This window comes from Schistocerca americana, chromosome 8 (assembly GCF_021461395.2).
Source record: "Schistocerca americana isolate TAMUIC-IGC-003095 chromosome 8, iqSchAmer2.1, whole genome shotgun sequence".
NCBI classification, from domain to species: domain Eukaryota; kingdom Metazoa; phylum Arthropoda; class Insecta; order Orthoptera; family Acrididae; genus Schistocerca; species Schistocerca americana.
The window spans coordinates 264,973,991-264,993,686 of NC_060126.1; the positions used below are offsets into that span (position 1 = coordinate 264,973,991).

A 19,696-nucleotide genomic window follows, 5' to 3' on the forward strand; every position below is an offset into this window, starting at 1 on the left:
TGGTTATATTGGAGGCGGTGCGAGTTGGCCGGCGCTGTTCCTTCTCCGGCGACCTCGTGAGCTGTGGATGTGCGCGCTTCCTTGGAGGGGCACGCTGTTAGGGTCTTGCGAAGTGATGGTCTGACATCTTCGCAAAATCGCCCCAGCATCAAGACATCCAGTTAAGTAATCTAATTACTAAGAGCGCTTAGTTAACTGTGATTGTTATCGCTCTCGGTATAGCAAGACGTTGCCGGACGCATTGTGTGTGTTCGATTTCATTTGATACCTCTTACTAAGCGTGTGCTCTGCTTTCGCATAATGTTGACGTATTTGCAGAATGTTAGTTCATTGTCTATTTTTAGCAAGTGTTTAATTTGCTTACGATATCGGTTACTCCATGTCAATATGTCCTCTGCGGGCAATCTGAGTTTTTATTTCTAAAGGTTACCGTGTTGAGCTTTGCAGGCCCACTTAAGGTGCCCAATATGTGTGTCATGAAGTTCTAGTGAGTGTCAGTTCTCGTGAGCCAGTTCATTTCTCACTCTTAGCGTTTGTTTATCAGGTACTGTTTCACTTAAAGAAAGGACCTGCGAGTGAAATTAGTTGTTGTTTAGCCTTGATTTTATAGTGTTAATTTACTGGTCAATCTTGAATCTTAAAGTTAAGAGAAGTTTTTTGGCCTCCTGTTGTCGGGGTGGTCTGTGTTTCAGTAGGCTGAGGCTGCGGGCAACGGCAGCGGGAAAGAGCAGTTTGGATTAGGGGCGGTGGACTTCGCCTGAACTCGTGTGTAGCGTTTGCTGGGTTCACATTTCGGTGGCCTACTCGATGTCGGTCTACAAACGGAGCCACGTCTTTGTTCGAAGTTAAGTATTACTTCCCTCAGTCGGCTCCACCGTTCGTGGTTAAACTTCGGCCTTACTAGCTTGGGCCTTACTTCTGTTGTTACACATTTATGATTGTACAAAGTAGTAACTTTCTATGACCTAAAAGCCCATCTTACAAGCCAACGGGCATTTGAATAATTTCGTGGTTCGCTCTGCAAGGTTCTCTCGTCTAGTAATTTGCAAGATTGTCCAAGTTACGTTTTAATAAATATGTTCTAAGTATTCGAGTTAAAATTGACGCAGTGTGTCCACTGTTATTTTAGATGTAATGTTAAAGTATTGGAATTGAAAGGGTCTTAAATAACGTGTCTTAACCAGAGTTGTTTCGTTAAAGTTGTGGTTAAATTCATCCTTGGTCGCATTTCTCAGTGTTTGAGAGATCGTTGGCTAATGATTTATTAATTTGTAATGAGTGTTTCGTAAATAATTTTGCCTGAGTGGCGTCTGTCAATTTTCATGTGAGATTGTTCAAATGGTTCAGATAGCTCTGAGCACTATGGGACTTAACTTCTGTGGTCATCAGTCCCCTATAACTTAGAACTACTTAAACCTAACCAACCTAAGGACAGCACACACATCCATGCCCGAGGCAGGATTCGAACCTGCGACCGTAGCGCCGGCCGCGGTGGTCTCGCGGTTCTAGGCGCGCAGTCCGGAACTGCGCGACTGCTACGGTCGCAGGTTCGAATCCTGCCTCGGGCATGGATGTGTGTGATGTCCTTAGGTTAGTTAGGTTTAAGTAGTTCTAAGCTCTAGGGGACTGATGACCACAGCTGTTAAGTCCCATAGTGCTCAGAGCCATTTGAACCATTCTTGCGACCGTAGCGGTTGCGCGCTTCCAAACTGTAGCGCCTAGAACCGCTCGGCCACGCTGGCCGGCCTGTGAGACTGTTTTTGGCAGTTAATGAACACATTGGAATTTAAATGTTCACTCTATTGGGTCAGCCCTTCCACTCCCTTTAAAGGTTAAACAAAGCAGGTGTTACGTAAAAACGTCCGATGTACGATCACTTTTTCACTTTTTTCTGACGATTCTGTCACAGCAAAGTGGAAGGCCCTAACGGTGGCCACTGTCACGGATAGGCAGCGAGTGGGCGAGACGATATACGCTCACAGATGTGTCACAGTCTGCACCCTTACTCTAAAACTGTGCTATGGCCATAGTAACACGGCGTAGAACACCGTCGACGTACCGCTGAGCTGGAACTGTGCGGCGAAAGATAACCAATGGAATCCTGTTAACAAAATAAATGGCGCCCCAGACCTTGACTCCTGGTTGTCGGGCCGTGTGGCAGGGCGACAGTAAGGCTGGCATCCCACCGCTATCTGGGGTGTCTCCGTATACGAGGGGCGTTTGAAAAGTCCGTGCAAAGTCTGAGAGATGGCACCAACGGCGCGTATCGAGGTCATGTTTAGTTAGTAGCATCTTAGAAAAGAACGCACACCAAGTTTCAGCCATACTGGTTTATTTCTTTGTGTTTGGCATTCGTGTGAATCAGGAAGTCGAGTGATTGTTAGGAAATGGACGAAAAAGAATTTCGTGTGGTGATTAAACATTACTTCATGAAAGGTAAAACGCCTCAAGAGACAAAAGAGAAGCTTAATGTACTTTACGGTGACTCTGCACCTTCGATTACAACAGTTTATGAGTGGTTTCAAAATTTTCGGAGTGGCCATATGGGCACAAGTGATGCTCAACGTTCTGGACGCCCTGTGGAGGTTACGACTCCAGAAATGATTGATAAAATCCATGATATAATGATGGATGACAGAAGAGTTAAGGCACCTGAGATTGCTAGTGCTGTGGGCATCTCGAATGTACGGGTACATAATATTTTGCATAAACATTTGGTCATGAGCAAGCTATCCGCGAGATGGGTTCTGCGATTGCTCACTCTTGGCCAAAAACGGAATCGTGTGAAGTGTTGCAAGGATGGTTTGCAGCTGTTCAGGAAGAATCAGCAGGACTTAAAGCGTCGTTTCGTCACTGTGGATAAAACATGGATACATTACTATACTCCTCAGACCAAACAACAATCTAAGCAATGGGTTACCAAGAGAGAATCTGCACCTAAAAAAGGCGAAGACCATTCCTTCGGCCGAGAAGGTTATGGCGAGTGTCTTTTGGGATTCGCAAGGGATAATCCTCACCGACTGTCTGGGAAAGGGTAAAACTATCACAGGTTCAAACCCGAACTCCAAGAAAAACGCCGGCGATTGGCCGCCAAAAACGTCCTTTTCCATCACGACAATGCACCAGCACACACCTCAGCAGTTGTGGTCGCAAAATTAATGAAAATAGAATTTCAACTCGTTTCACATCCCCCCTGTTCTCCAGACTTGGCTCCCTCCGACTACTATTTGTTCCCCAATTTGAAGAAATGGCTGGCGGGACAAAGATTTTATTCAAACGAGTAGGTGATTGCGGCAACCAATAGCTATTTTGCAGACTTGGACAATATCAACAAATTAGAACAGCGTTGAACGAAGGGTATAAGTCTGAAAGGAGACTATGTCGAAAAATAAGAAAGGCCTGCCCCAAACACTTAAGTAGTTTTTATTTTTGCACGAACTTTTCAAACGCCCCTCGTAAGTTTTCGTTGGTCATTGGGGCCCATCCCTGAAGACAGTTCTACTCCAATCAATGAGATGCCGGGCCGAAGACGTGTGTCGGCCGGGGTGGCCGAGCGGTTCTAGGCGCTACAGTCTGGAACCGCGCGACCGCTACGGTCGCAGGTTCGAATCTTTCCTCGGGCATGGATGTGTGTGATGTCCTTAGGTTAGTTAGGTTTAAGTAGTTCTAAGTTCTAGGGGACTGATGACCTCAGAAGTTAAGTCCCATACTACTCAGAGCCATTTTTTTTTTTTTTTTGAAAAGTGTCTGGAGACGCTTCGGATGGCAGTAGGTAACAGCCCGCCATACAGTCTGACAACAACCAGGAGCGATAGTCTGGAGTGGCATTTCATTTCAGAGCAGGAACCTTCTGATTTTCATCAACGGCACCCTTACAGTAGGGGGGTACGTCGTCGATACCCTACGCCACGTTTTGTTACCCTTCATGGTAAGCCACTCTGTGCTTATATTTCAGCAAGATAATGCCCGCCCGCACATGGTGAGAGTTTCTGCTGCGTGTCTTCGTGCTTCCAAACACTGACTTGTCCTGCAAGGTCGCCGGATCTCTCCCCAATAGAGAACGTTTCGAGCATTATGTGTAGGACCCTACAACCATCTCGGGATTTTGACGATCTAGCGCGTCAATTGGACAGAATTTGGCACGAGATCTCTCAGGAGAATACCAAACCACTCTATCACTTTATATATATAAATGATTTAGTAGATAGTGTCGGAAGTTATATGCGGCATTTCGCAGATGATGCTGCAATATTCAGAGAAGTTGCAGCATTAGAAAATTGCAGCGAAATGCAGGAAGATCTGCAGCGGATAGGCAGTTGGTGCAGGGAGCGGCAACTGACCCTTAATAGAGAGAAATGTAATGTACTGCGAATACATAGAAAGAAGGACCCTTTATTGTATGATTATATGATAGTGGAACAAACACTGGTAGCAGTTATTTCTGTAAAATATCTGGGACTATGCGTGCGGACCGATTTGCAGTGGAATGATCATATAAAATTAATTGTTGGTAAGGCGGGTGCCAGGTTGAGATTCATTGGGAGAGTCCTTAGAAAATGTAGTCCATCAACAAAGGAGGTGGCTTACAAAACGCTCGTTCCACCTATTGTATTGTATTGTATGTTAACTGGGGACCTAGAAACGACGGAGAGGCTTCGTCCCCACCGCAACTGCAGTGGTCCACAACCCCACGACGACTACCGCAGTCCACTTCACCCCTCCGCCGCCCCTGTGCGGTTCGGCCCCCGGTGGACCCCCCAGGGAACGTTTCACACCAGACGAGTGTAACCTCTATGTTTGCGTGGTGGAGTAGTGGTGGTGTAGGCGTATGTGGAGAACATGTTTGCGCAGCAATCGCCAACATAGTGTAACTGAGGCGGAATAAGCGGAACCAGCCCAAATTCGCCGAGGCAGATGGAAAACCGCCTAAAAACCATTAACAGACTGGCCGGTTCACCGGACCTCGACACAAATCCGCCGGGCGGATTCGTGCCGGGGCCCAGGTGCTCCTTCCCGACCGGAAAGCCGTGTGTTACACCGCACGGCCAACCGGGCAGGCTCGTTGGACCTATACTTGAGTATTGGTCATCAGTGTGGGATCCGTACCAGGTCGGCTTGACAGAGGAGATAGAGAAGATCCAAAGAAGAGCGGCGCGTTTCGTCACAGGGTTATTTGATAAGCGTGATAGCGTTACGGAGATGTTTAGCAAAATCAAGTGGCAGACTCTGCAAGAGAGGTGCTCTGCATCGCGGTGTAGCTTGCTGTCGAGGTTTCGAGAGGGTGCGTTTCTAGATGAGGTATCGAATATATTGCTTCCCCCTACTTATACGTCCCGAGAAGACCACGAATGTAAAATTAGAGAGATTCGAGTGGGCACGGAGGCTTTCCGGCAGTCGTTCTTCTCGCGAACCATACGCGACTGGAACAGGAAAGAGAGGCAATGACAGTGGCACGTTAAGTGCCCTCCGCCACATACCGTTGGGTGGGTTGCGGAGTATAAATGTAGATGTAGAATACTGCTTGCATAAGGCCAACAAGTGGGCCAAATTGTATTGACTTGCTCTACTTGTGAAGCTTTTCCTGTTTTGTATCCCGCCTGGAAGGTGGAGCGTGGGTCTGCTCCTGTAATCTGACAAAGATGGCGAATGAAAGGAAGCGAGTAGGAGCAGGTGAGGTAAAGCACGTCGCTACTGCGAGTAAAGTACAAGAGGTTTTTTTTACTGGTCTATGACCATATACAACTGAATACGTATCTTTGTACAGAGGAGCACGTAGGTGTGCAGCCAAAGTCCAGATAACAAAGTATCAATTGCAAGTTAAGCTAAAGTGATGGTTCTCGGCCGTCTGCTCTTCATGAACCGGGCGACAGTGGAGCGGCCCTCGTAGAGCTGCACAGCGTCGGCTAGAGCCATGGAGTTGTCATGACGTCACAAACTTGAAGCCGACCCAAGTGAAGGTCCGCCATGTTAGCTACCCCAAAACATTCGCTTCTTGTGGTTTGATTCCGTGTAGTCGTGAAGCGTTCTGATAAAAATGCCTGCTTGCATCGCTTACGGGTGTACTAGTTCTGATTGTAGTCTAAAGTTTAAACAAACCACATTTCATTCGTAAGTAGACTTATTTAAGCGCTATTATCTTACATATACTTGAAATTCTGATGCACTGTGAAATTTTACAGTGTGGTTTTATTTCCGAGATTTGACTTTAGATTTCCTATCAATCTAACGCAAAAGAGCTCTCTGGAAGTGAGCAATACACTTGCATTTCATTGTTTGGTTATTCCCAAGTAACTGAAAAGTCCTAGCAAGAAATATCCTGGAAATAGTGACTACTGTTTTAAAATGCAAAAATTTAATATAAAAGTAATGTAACTGCATGTAGTTAATTAAATGTTAAGTAAAATGTGTGGAACACCTGTTACAGTGCTTAAATTATAAGTACTTAGAGGGTTACATATTTGTTAAAGCAAAGTTACCTATCTAAGCCCAGGCTATTTAGACATTTACATTAATCACTGTGTTTTCATGTTACACTGTACATTGCTGTTATTTGCCACACTGAACGTCCCTTGGTAGGTACAATTTAAAAACAAAGCAGATGTGTAAACAACAATGGGCCTGACAATCTTAAATTCAGTTCTTTTCCTTCGTAATTTAACGAATCTTTCACTTTGTTGACATGATAGCTGGCTTGTTTATATCATCCCTGCATACATCTATGGGACACCAGAGGAAATACGTTTCTTGCAAACTTGAACATATAAAATTTGCAGCCGGCCAGGGTGGCCGAGCGGCTCTAGGCGCTACAGTCTGGAACTGCGCGACCGCTACGGTCGCAGGTTCGAATCCTGCCTCGGTCATGGATGTGTATGATGTCCTTAGGTTAGTTAGGTTTAAGTAGTTCTAAGTTCTAGGGGACTGATGACCTCAGAAGTTAAGTTCCATAGTGCTCAGAGCCATTTGAACCATTTTTTAAAAATTTGCATTTCACTTCAAAATGCAACGAATACAAATCGGTGCCTCTAAACTATCAATCATTGCTTTTGGAGTTCTGGCTTTATCAATTATCGACACAAACACCATGAAAGTGAATAGAAATGGATTACGAAAGCACTATTTTCATAGCACATACTTCTCTTCTCGGTTATCCGAAGCGTATAAACAAAAAGGAATTATAGTAATGAGGCCAGAAGCGTCATATTTTCGTGTCGTATTACTGTATCGAATACGCATCTAAGACCAGAAAAACGCTTGAAGTTGCGTTCCTTATGCTGCGTTGTTCACTAAAACAGTGTAACATTTACTATATAAAACAAATATCGCGTGCACACGACAGAAATAACGAACAAGAAGCAATTTTAAACAATCGTGTGCCAATTTTATGGGGGATCCAAGATGGCGGCAGGCCCCGCCCACTGGCTTCAAAACAACATACAGCGTAAGTCTGTAGCGCCATCTCCCCTTATTCTACTTCCATGGCTAGAGCGCGCTGTCGTCGGTCTCCTGTAGATCGTCCGCTCTCGTAGTGCCAACCTACGCTGTGGCATCGGAACTATCGATACTACATTTCCTCTTCAATTAATCATCCAGTTTTACGGAACCTGTAATGATTTCGTTTTCTGTGCATGTATATCGCATTTACCAATTTCCATTCCATTTGAATAATTCCTTCGTGATGCGCTGTTTCCTTTTCTTTTAGAGTGTATTAAGTTAAACGTGACAGCCTGCATGCTTGTATGGTTAGAAATCAGGTCATCGGCATATTGGGCTGGCCTCATATTCGTCCCAGTTGGTCCAATGAAGAGAAATCGCCAGGGACAAAGACTTGAGGGCAAGGAAGAGGCGACAGTGGCTGCCGATGAGTGATACGATGATGCGTCACTGACAGTTTTTGATTGGGACAGATGGGTTCAACGATGGAGCACATACATTCGCTTTTGTAACAGTAGCAGCGGCAGTAGTAGTCTTCGGAAGGTATGAATACTTCATACCTTTTATGATTTCCTGCCACTGACGCAGAGGTCTAATAGAATACATGTTGAACAAAGAATATACAAAAATGTTACGAGGTCACATAGTTTTAGTGCTTTTCGGAGAATGTCATCAATCCTGTATCCCTTCATGTCCATATCAAGTACGTAAGAAGTTTACTTCGGCACTTGGCCGCTGAAAAGGTCTACAGACTCAAAAATATCAAAGGGTTTATAACCCAAAATTGTTATTTAGCAGAATGAAAACTTTGCCGTGTATGTCGGCGCCATGATTTATTTATAAGGTAATTACTGACCAGGAAGAGCAGACAGAGATTATTTTCGACCATCGATTATTTAAATGAAGGTAGCTGTGCCGCGTTTCTTTCCTGACGACCGTGGAGCCGCCGTCAAAATAACAAATCACGTGATTACCACTTCCTATGCGCCTCAGGGATATTTAAATTTTCTTTTCCACTTGTGATTGCTTACGTAAATATTAATAGACTTCGCGAGGAACTGTGCTGCGTCAAATAATATTACATAACGGTTATAAAAATCAGAAAAACATTTCTTCTATTTGTTCTACTGCAACTTTTTAAGATTCTGTAATACAACAGTGTCTTAGAAAAATCAAATCATGTGAAGCTCGAGTATCAGTTACCGGCAATTTATAATCTAACTTTACCCTAAATTTAAGTTACAGCACTGGGTTAGTGAATAGACATTGTCAGTAAATAAAGCATTTATTCATGCTAATGAATTACAAGGCCGCAACGAACTTTCTTAATGAAATTGTGCTGTGAGTAATTCATATGTAATTTGTACTGGGCAACGCCAGAAAAAAATCCACCACACCTCTTTAGTAAATGAATCATGTTGCATGCAGGAACTTGTTCAGTAATGAGTTGCGGGAAACTTAACTTGGATTCCACGAAGCTACCATTGTTCCGTTTAGGCTGGCAAACCTAGACGAAGCATATAACTTGCAAATCGACACGAACAGTAAAAATAATGTGAAAAGTTGCCTGTTCATGCGTATGGAGTACACTCTCATAAATGGCTAAAAAAATCCGAAAATGGTAATCTAACGAAGAAAAGGTCTAAATAAAAGCCCTCAGTGGAATAATGTCACCTTCATTCAATAAACTTATGGCTTTGGCGCCCACAGTAACCAAAACTTATCTTCATTTGTGTAATGAAAAATACGCGTCGTGATACGATGAACACAAACGCTCGATTCCAGCAACGCTATTTAAAGTGACGCTCATGTAACGGATGATAGGTGTTATAACGGTTGTTCTTGTAGCTGCACTTATTTTAGAACTCCTCTGAATCGGCAAGAGGAAAATATTAGCGATGCGTTGTTAAACAAAGCAAAAAAATTAATGCATTTGTGTGACACCTCTCACACGTCAGAGCCTTCTCTTTATGAATTATATAGAGCTCGGAACGCTAGCAGAAAATAACTGACGTGATACACGTAGGTAAAAAAGTTTTATGATACTTTTAGTTCTTAATAGTTACACACACAATCAAATCCGTTAATTAACCTCTGGCGTAAAATCCTTCTCAAAAACCGACTACGGGAGGTGATTACACGGGAATCACGTCTAAACGGCGCCACCGTATTTGTGTGCTAATCACTCCATGCATATGCATTGCTCCACTCGTAAGGGCAATATACACTAATTCGAATCCTATTAATTTACTGAAAGGGTACCAAGCCGGGAATCGAACCTGACGTTCGGCTTTTGCAGAAAGTACGAAATGAAGTGTCCTCATTAAGGCTGACGTATCGGCTTGACTTTAATGATCCAGTTCTCCAGTATGATAGTGTACTGAGACTTCGATGATACTGAGACTGCGATGAAATACGATGGAGAGCGTGGTGCAGTAGGCAGTAGCTTCTTTGGCTCCCGGTGCGAAGTTCTAACTTATCACGCCCTCATAATTGTCAACCAAACATTTTACAATCGTGAGAAATTTCGTTTCTGGGGCTTTAATCAGACTGTTTGGCTCTAAAACACCAAAACTGTGGCGAAATTTGGTGACAATGTGACATAATTAATCCATATTCCACGTAGCAAGAACTTCTAAGCTGTGTCCTTATTTTTACCTTGTGACGACACCTTGCTGTTTGAAGCATCATTGAGTCCGTGGGCGATGTCGCTGGGCGCCACTCTTTTGTACCATTAGAGAGTCAGATTGTGCGCATATTTTTAATGAAGTTTTAAGCTTATGTGACGCAATGGGATATAATTACAGGGTTTCGAACAAGTGATCCTTTAACAGTGTTGCGCACTGTATTCGCAGTTAGCAACCGTGAGTCTACGTGCGAATTTGAGTCATAAAGGTATGTTAAGGGGCTATTTGATCAAATATTGGACAATGATTATCTTTGACATAGGTGATCTTTGACATAGGTGATCTATGGCATAGGTGATCTTTGGCATAGGTGATCTTTAGCATAGGTGATCTTTGACATAGGTGATCTTTGACATAGGTGATCTTTGGCATAGGTGATCTTTGGCATAGGTGATCTTTGGCATAGGTGATCTTTGGCATAGATGATCTTTGGCATAGATCCTACTATGCTGCTACACTCTCATGGAATATTTGGTCGAAGTTTCAGACCGGCGGACATTAACTTGTCACTATGCTCTGCAGCTGGATGTATTACAATTGCACTGTGTTCGCATTTGGAAGAGCAGCATTTGGGTGAAGCCGTGGGTTTCGCGGCGAGATGATAAAAGCATACAACAAAATTTGTTACCGGAGCTGAAAGTCGTATGGAAATTACTTGCGAATGGACGAGAGAAAATTTCAGAACAAGCTCAGGAAAGTGGCGCCTCATATTACGAAGGAGGGCACTCACCACAGAAATGATATGTCTGCAAAAGACAGACTTACGGTAAGACAGATTTGTTGCAGCAGGAAAAAGCTATTCTAGTCTACAATATAGCATTCTATTACCGCAGCGCACACTGACGAAAATACCAGAAACGTGTGAAGCTATTTATAGAAAGCACTGATGGAGGAGTATCAGAAGGCAAATAACTGCTTAGTGCATACTACAGCCATTACGAAATATTTTTATTTCTACAAAAATTGTAAATTTTCTCCTTTATATTCTCGGGGTACATACTGGCCGTGCTTCAGCGCTAATGGTCTCAGCAATTTTTTTAGTAACTCCCCTTTGTTCTTATTCAATTTTTGTATTCGGGATGCTTCATGTGCCTCGGACATTTATTTCAGTGTATATGCGACGCACCGCGTAAATTTCGAAGCCACTTCGATGAACATTATCTGTCAGACAGCTGCAGCGGTGCTAGCGCTCCAAGCGGTTGCATTTCTCGCTGTGGTAAACAGAAGACGAACGATTTCCTTCATCATATCTATGCCAAGGCAATAGATCTGATGAAATAAATTGGAGGAAAGGCGACATTTGATAAAATTTTCCTATTGCACTACGTCCAATGTATTGGACAAATCAACTTTGTCCAATAAATTTAACAGCGTAATATCGGCAATAGTAAAAATGTCACATTTAGTGAAGTGAAAGTGAGGTGGTTGTTCATCGATAAACACTGCTATGTCCGCCCCGACAGCAGCCTGCACGGTAGCTCAGCATGTTAGGTCAGAGAGCTGCGTGCTCTGCGTATGAAAAAACGGACTCAAGGAGTCAACGATCAGCTTGAGTGGATGTCTTGTGATGTCCACCCAGGTAGGATAGCTGAGTGGTCAGCGTGACGGATTGTCGTCCTACGCGCTTGGGTTCGATTCTTGGCTGGGTCGGGGATTTTCTCCGCTCAGGGACTGGGTGTTGTGTTGTCTTCATCATCATTTCATCCCCATCCGACGCGCAGGTCGCCCAATGTGGCGTCAAATGTAATAAGACCTGCACCAAGGCGGCCGGACCTGCCCCACAAGGGGCCTCCCGACCAAAGGCTGATTTCCATTTCTACACGAGATATATTCTGTGGCCGAACGATGGCAATCACTGCAAATCCATTACTTATACGTAAAATTTCGTTTGAAGCATTATGTTAGTAAAATTATATATGGTATCGTTCCTTTCACCTGCACGTGTTCTCTGCAAACCGCTGCGAGGTGGATGGCAAAAGCGCTTCCCGTTGTACCACATACTAAGGTTCCTTCCTGCACCATTCACGTATGGAGTGCAGGGGAAGTGGTTGCTTAAATGACTCTGTGAGCGCTGTTATTAGTGTAACCTTGTCCAAGCGCTATCTATGAGATTGAAATTGGAAATTTGTGCCGGCCGCTGTGGCCGAGCGGTTCTAGTCGCTTCAGTGCGGAACCGCGCAGCTGCTACGGTCGCAGTTTCGAATCCTGCCTCAGGCATGGATGTGTGTGATGTCCTTAGGTTAGTTAGGTTTAAATAGTTCTAGTCTAAGTCTAGGGGACTAATGACCTCAGATGTTAAGTCCCATAGTGCTTAGAGCCATTTGAACCATTTGGAAATTTGTGGTAAGTTCCTATGGGACCAAACTGCTGATGTCATCGGCCCCTAGGCTTACACACTACTTAATCTAACTTACACTAACGTACGCTAAGGACACAGCACGCACCCATGCCCGACACCCGAGGGAGGACTGGACTCGCATCTCCGCCGGGGGCGTGGGGTAGGGGGCGTGGCTCGCGAACTCTGGCAAGGCATCAATATGCTGTCAAATATTTGTAATATTTCAGGCAGTACTTTGTTACAGATAACTCCATCAACTGCAAAATGTCTGGTGTCATTATAAATATTGTGTGCCAGGTAATTTAAATACACCAAGAACAGTAAAGTCGTTTTAGGACTACTAGTTAGGTTCATAGCGGCGCCTACGAGAAATACGCAAAGAACTTGTAGCGTTACTTTCGTTGCCTTGTCCGCCATAATTCGCGAACGCTCTGTACCGTTCACAGCCAACTGTAAATCAAAATGTCAATGAAAAAGTATCTACTAAAGGTCTTATCTTTATCGTGTGCTGTCGGGAACATGAACGCGTTTAAACGCGTAGTTGAGAATTATTAAACTCGTGTGAAATAGCTACTCGCTGCCCCCGGAGACGGCTGCTGGCGCTCGTCAGACCTGTAGTGTCATGCGCCGTGACGTAAGCGCCGCGGCATGTTTTTCTCGTGGACCTCGACTACTTAGAAACAAATTGGTGCGTGCACAGTTCTGCGGATACCACGCACAGACGAAGCGGAATATTTTCATTTCAGCTGAAGCATTCCACTGGCACTGTCATACGGCTGTGCGGCAGAGTGGGCTAATTGTGTCAGACTGTCTTGTATTCTAGCGATGAACTTGGCAACGTGACGAGCAGACTTCCGAAAATATGTATAAAATTTGTGTTCACTGCTACCCAAATCGGTATACAGTGTGAAGAACGGTCCTTTCGTAATTTGTACGCAGTATACATCCAAAACGTTCTCTCGCTTCTCGAATTTCACTTCTCCTCTCAGATAGGTTGAAATTACTTCATGCAATCAAGGAGGTCGGTGTGCTAGAGGATAGATCACAGTGCGTAGAACTTCGCTTTCCCTCGACTACTCGGCACTACGCACATCCGCTAGTGACAGCAACAATCGAATGAAAACAATCGATTCACTCGGTTGTTGTATAACAATAGACTCATTAGACTGCAGTTTTACGAGGAGATTGAAGTACTCATTCTCTCTTTTGAGAGAAACCAGTCTGTGGGAGCAACCGAATGAAGACAGTCGAGTCAGTCGGTTGGAGGTTTACTTGCCAGTTGGATTACTGTTACTAATTTTTTTTTTTCGAGTGAAAGCATTCGGCACCGTTGTAGCTTTCCATGTTGATTGAATTACTCATTCTTTGTTTTCAAGTGAAAACAGTCAGTAGTTTTTCTGTGTTTTGAACCATGTGTTGAGTCTTTCAGCTGAAACCACACTAGTGTTTTAATAGTACAGTATGCCCTCGGAGCGTAGCCCTACTTCCAGGGATAAGTGAAGACGTATCTCAGAGGGTATGACAAAGTTAAAATAACAAGTATACATGTTCATTTAATTATGTACTGATTTCAGTAATAGAATGAAGTGTATCAACGCCTGCTTGCAGCTAGGGTGTCTATTTAATTATCATTTCATTTCTAGCAAAGCTGCATGGTCATCCACGGTAACTGTTCTTTCGGGAACAGATACTACCGTCATATACATAGTTAAAAAAATATGGGTTCCCGGCCTTTGACCTTCTTGTGCGAACGCACACGCTATGCCCGAACTCGTACGGGACTTGGTAGATGAATCTGCCACGAGTAATGAGTATGATGGGCAAACATCTATTAGGCGCACTACGAATGTAGTGTTGTGGACATGTTGGGAATGTGGATCTCGCGGGGAGCGTGCAAGGGATAAGTCCCTGCAGACGCACTATCCTCTGTGCCCGCGGTGGCTCAGATGGATAGAGCGTCTGCCATGTAAGCAGAAGAACCGGGTTCGAGTCCCGGTCGGGGCACACATTTTCAACAAGTCGCCAATGAAGTGTATCAACGCCTGCTTGCAGCTAGGGTGTCTATTTAATTATCATTTCATTTACAATAAACTGTGTTTTATCACAGCTCTACATATTTCCTATTTGGGAAAATACCCTTTCAGCACCTGCATGCTGATACAGTTGAAATAACATTTAATTCGGGAGAAATCCTTTGATTATCGTTAAATACGGTACAAATAGGTGTCCCGAATGACTGTTGGATAATTCGGGACAGAGTTATAAAAATCATGGCTGTAAAAAATAAATAAAAAACAAAGAAGAGGGGGTAGGTGGTAGGATATGACGGATGGTCATCTTATATGTGTGCGCCATCTGTAGCGCGCAGGTTATTTATGCGATAATCCAATTCCATGTCCGGCATATCATGTCCTCAGTAACGTGTGCTACTGCTGATCTGATATGAGCTCACAGTTCCTGCAGTTTCCGTCCAAAGAAAGCAATTTAATGCGATTCCGCAGGACTGGGTGTCAGATTTAGACTGCTTCAAACATTACACACGCTGTGATAGCTGATTGGCGGGGCGGCAGTCAATAACTGACAGGGAAAAGAAACAAAACAGCTTTTGAAGAGTGTGAACTATTATGCCATGAACGGGACCTCTATACCCAGTCCCGTTTCTGAAATATACGTCATCAAAAAAGATCACTTTGAAACATCCTGTATAAGTGTGCGTCGAAGCGTGCTTGCCGCTGGGTTTTAACAGATTGAAACGAATGAAGTGCCTACGAGCTGGTCCTCACTGAATGAATTTTGACTATGGAAACCACTCAATAGAATTTCTCCCGACACGAAGAAAGGTTCGAGTTTACCCTGGACAGCTGTATAAAAATCTCTCTAGTATGCCTCTGGAAGCCGTCAAAACTAGGACCGGCCGGGGACACCTGGCCGCACTGCAGTCCTAGTGGGTGCGCCTTCACTGTGACAAGTCTAGGCTTGCCCAGCACTGCAGTCAGAGTGGGTGTGTCGTTCACTACAGTACCATTCTTGAGCGCTGCTGTAGAATGTACCAGGTTTGATATAAAACGAAACGGAAATGCTGCACATTTGTGTATCTATGAGGGGACTTGAAAAAGTAAGTTACACATTATTACGGGAGGGCAAATGTAATTTTTATTGAATGCTGCACTATACTTCACAGTGAGACAGATACTTAACACTATTTTTTCGACTTGGTCAAATAATGAGCCTGCTCACCCAACGACAACGAAGCAGGACAATGCTCTCCACGCGATAGAAAGGCGTGTGCTCCGTTGGTCCCTTGGGCTTACCCCATTTGACCATGCAACAAACGCCCACGTTCGACGGCGACTTGGAGTTGAACCCATCTCAGACAAACTACTGGAAAGCAGGTTAAGATGGTACGGACACGTCATATGCAGTAAAGCAGACTCGGTGGCCAAAAAACAGCTACGCATATAGACATAAATGGCTGACGATCTCGTGGCGGGCCAAAGACGCAATAGATGGACCGTATCAAGGAGGATATGGAATTCATCAATGCATCTATGAAGATGCCCTTGGCAGACCAAAATGGAGCAGGTGTGTCAACAAGCAGACCCTGCCAGCGCGGGATAATCGCTAAGAAGAAGAAGAAGAAGACACAAACTTTCTGTAAACAACTGTCGCAACCTTCTACAAATACTTAACAATGAAATTCGCCAAACAGCAGAACAATTTAGATTTTTTTTCGCTACCAGTTTCGGCAATTCATTATGCCATATTCAGGTCGCATATGCACCTCTAAAAAATTATGGATATTGGCGTAGTAGGGCCATATGTTTCGGGATGTCGGCAATTCGTGGCTCAGGTACTTCCTTCGAAGACTTGACTGCAACTTAAACTACGAATTCACGACATCCAGAAATATATTGTCCTAATATGCCAATATGGATTATTTTTGAGAGGTGCATACTGGGTCTGGAGTCGGCATAGTGAATTGCAGAAACTGGTTGCGAAAATGAAATAACATCTCAATTACACAGCTGTTTTAAATTCCATTGTTAAATATTTGACCAGCCGCTGTCCCAAGTCCATAATATATCAACAGAGACGTTCTAGGAATAGTTCATTTCCACAAAAGGATTCCCCTCCTTGACTACGGAGCTACCTGAGTACCACTGTGTTAACGTACTCGCTGTTGGTATATCTCTTCGCTCCAGATGTATTCTCAGATTGCCAAAAAGATGGAAACTATGCTGTGAAAGATCCATAATCTATGGGGGATCCTCTCAAGGCCTCCCACCGAAAACGTTGAGGTAAAACTTGTGTTTTGCGTCGTGTGAAGTGCTGCATTGTTGTGCGGGAGAAAGAAGACTTTGCCTAATTTTTCATGGCTCTTCTTTATGGCGTTGCGTAACGATGTGAGTGTTACTCAGTGCAGATCGACATTAATGGTTGTGTCCTTTGCCATAAACACTCCATACGCAAATCCTTCACGTTTCAATATAACAGTGGCCAAGACCTTCCCAGGTGATGGCGCAACTTCAAATTTCTTCTGTGGAGGCGAGGAGGTGTGTCTGCACTCTATAAACGCTCTCTTTGCTGCAGTGTGAAATGATGGACCCATGTCTCATCGCCTGTAATGATGCAGCTTTGGAAGTCATTGCTTTCCAAGGAATAATGCCGAAGGAAATCCAGAGATGCCACAAAGCTTGCACCTTGATACGCAGGTGACCGTGATCGCGAAAACTAGCCACGTCAGTGCGGCCTTGGTCAAATTCATGGCATCATTCCACTATGGATGGAAGAGGATGTGTGTGCACGTGCGTATGTGATTTTTGTTGTTCAGGCAGGGTTATGTACGTCAAGAGGCGTGGTGGAAGGACTGTATTTCTCGACAGATTCCTGTGTCTGAAAGTTAAATTTTTATTTCCTTTTACTCGTAATTGCGACTGATAAACGATATTAAAAGCGATTCACACTCTTCATTTCACTTATTTTCCTGGTCGTCCTAAACTAGACAAATGGTGAGTCTCCTTCAGTCCCTTATGGGATGAAATGCGTCTGTGTAAAAATTCATGATTTCCATTCAGTCTTAGAGGCGTTCTTACAAATCATTTTATATTTTAACTGAAGAGAAGGCTTTTTAATTGTTTGCACCAAAGCTGTTAATTATTTATTTTCTGAATAGTTTCGGGCTTTGCCCATTTTCGTAATCCACGTATTTGCTATATACTAGTTGTGGACAGTTCTAGTTATGTCATCACACTTTAGATGTAGCTCAGATTGCCAATATCCAGCGTGGTCTCATCGCACTTGATAATGATATTTCATATGTAACGCCATGCTGCTAATGTTCGTAGTGTTTTCATAAAAAAATCAGCTTGGCACACAGTAAATTCGCAAGAATACAAAATCTCTGTCATATATGAAATATTATTACCCGCAGGTCATGCTTGATACTGAAAACCTAAGCTAAATTTAAGATGAGATGACATAAATAGAATTGTCCACACCAAGTATATCGCAAAAACAAAATACCAGTCAGCCAATAAATAATAACAGTAACTAGCAGCTGCGGCACTAAACATTTAAAGTTCTTTTCTTCAATATTTGAGAGCTGCAATACGTGACGTACTAAACATTTTTTGTATTTTATTTGTTAATAGCAAATGATTCCGTCATTTCCTCAACCTTAAAACTACTGATAATAATTTACATACGTGCTTTGTTTGAATTGCGATACATAGTAACTTCTAGTGTTCCTCAAAACGTTGGAGGTACTGTGTTACAACATGTGTAAGAAAAGGTCTCTGATTCCACCAAGAAAGACAATAACGTGACTCACACGTCATCTCCTAGAGCACAAACCAGTGAAGGCAAGTCGACTCCACAGCTACTGAAGAGATAAATCCGGCGTGCTCATAAAATCGAATAATTTATTCGGAACAGCGAAGAACTAAATGGACTAAAAGGTGAAACAGTTGATGCAAGTGCTATTTTCTAAACTTGTTTTTCTGGCTGAAGAATCTGTGGGGTCCAAGCAATCGTTTCAGTTTTCATCGATATAATTCTTTGTATTTCACTGTGTTCCGCCAGCAGCCATATTTTACGTCAGCTGGCAATCGTCAAAGCTAAAATGAGTTTCATAAATAGTTCCAGAGACAGAAAGAGGAAGCACGCAGAACCTCATCGCCGCCTTGTCTTCAGTTTATTTCGGAAAGAATTTTAAATCGTTCATTTCTTGAGCGGAGCAGAAGTTGTTGTTCTGGTCGTTATTAACGACGACCTCTGAATCTGTGCTTCATATGCTCTCAGCTGTACCGTTTTCTTAATAGCGCCAGCTTTGTAAAGCTAATAGTAGTGCTTCTCTTAAATTTATATCAGCGGACAGAAATACTGGGCCACGGAACCTCTTTAATAGTCCGTAAAACATATTGAGATAGTTCAGATGCCACAGCAATCTTTGCAATACATACAAATTAATATGGTCTTTTCACAACAAGGTTTCAAAATCATACGGATAGTTTACTGCTGCAGAAAACACATTTAAAATATTTAAGATATTCGTACACTAGATGTCTGAACGGTTAGCGCATTCAACCAGCAGTTTTCTAAAGTTGTAAGATTTGCAGGTAAAGCATTCACACACTGGTTTTGTGAAATGCTGGATGAACTAAACTGAAACCTAACTCTACAAACGAACTATGTCAGCAAGCTGAGAAATGACTCTTCAGCGAGCTTTGAGCTGCTAGGGTGGCTTGTGATGTCAACGTTTTTCAATATTGTTTTAAATTTAGATCAATCACACCACATTTATATAATCCCAGCCGCGCGGGGTAACCATGCGGTCTACGGCGCCTTGGTTCAAATGGCTCTAAGCACTATGGGACTTATCATCTGAGGTCATCAGTCCCCTAGACTTAGAACAACGTAAAACTAACTAACCTAAGGACATCACAGATATCCATGCCCGAGGCAGGATTCGAAGCTGCGACCGTAGGAGCCGCGAAGTTCCGGACTGAAGCGCCTAGAACCGCTCGGTCACAGCGGCCGGCACGGCGACTTGCCACGGTTCGCGCGGATCCCCCCGTCGGAGGTCCGAGTCCTCCCTGGTGTGTGTGTGTGTGTGTGTGTGTTTTGTCCTTAAAGCGCCTAGAACCGCTCGGTCACAGCGGCCGGCACGGCGACTTGCCACGGTTCGCGCGGATCCCCCCGTCGGAGGTCCGAGTCCTCCCTGGTGTGTGTGTGTGTGTGT

General features: G+C 43.8%; 1 protein-coding gene and 1 non-coding gene across 4 annotated transcripts in view; one reads left to right on the plus strand and one right to left on the minus strand.

Annotated features, from left to right (window-relative positions):
• Positions 1–19,696, minus strand: part of LOC124545071 (CB1 cannabinoid receptor-interacting protein 1-like) — a 774,949-nt gene that overhangs the window by 467,631 nt on the left and 287,622 nt on the right. The window lies entirely within an intron of this gene.
• Positions 14,387–14,460, plus strand: Trnat-ugu. Its single transcript has one exon. It is a non-coding gene; the product is annotated as a tRNA-Thr (tRNA).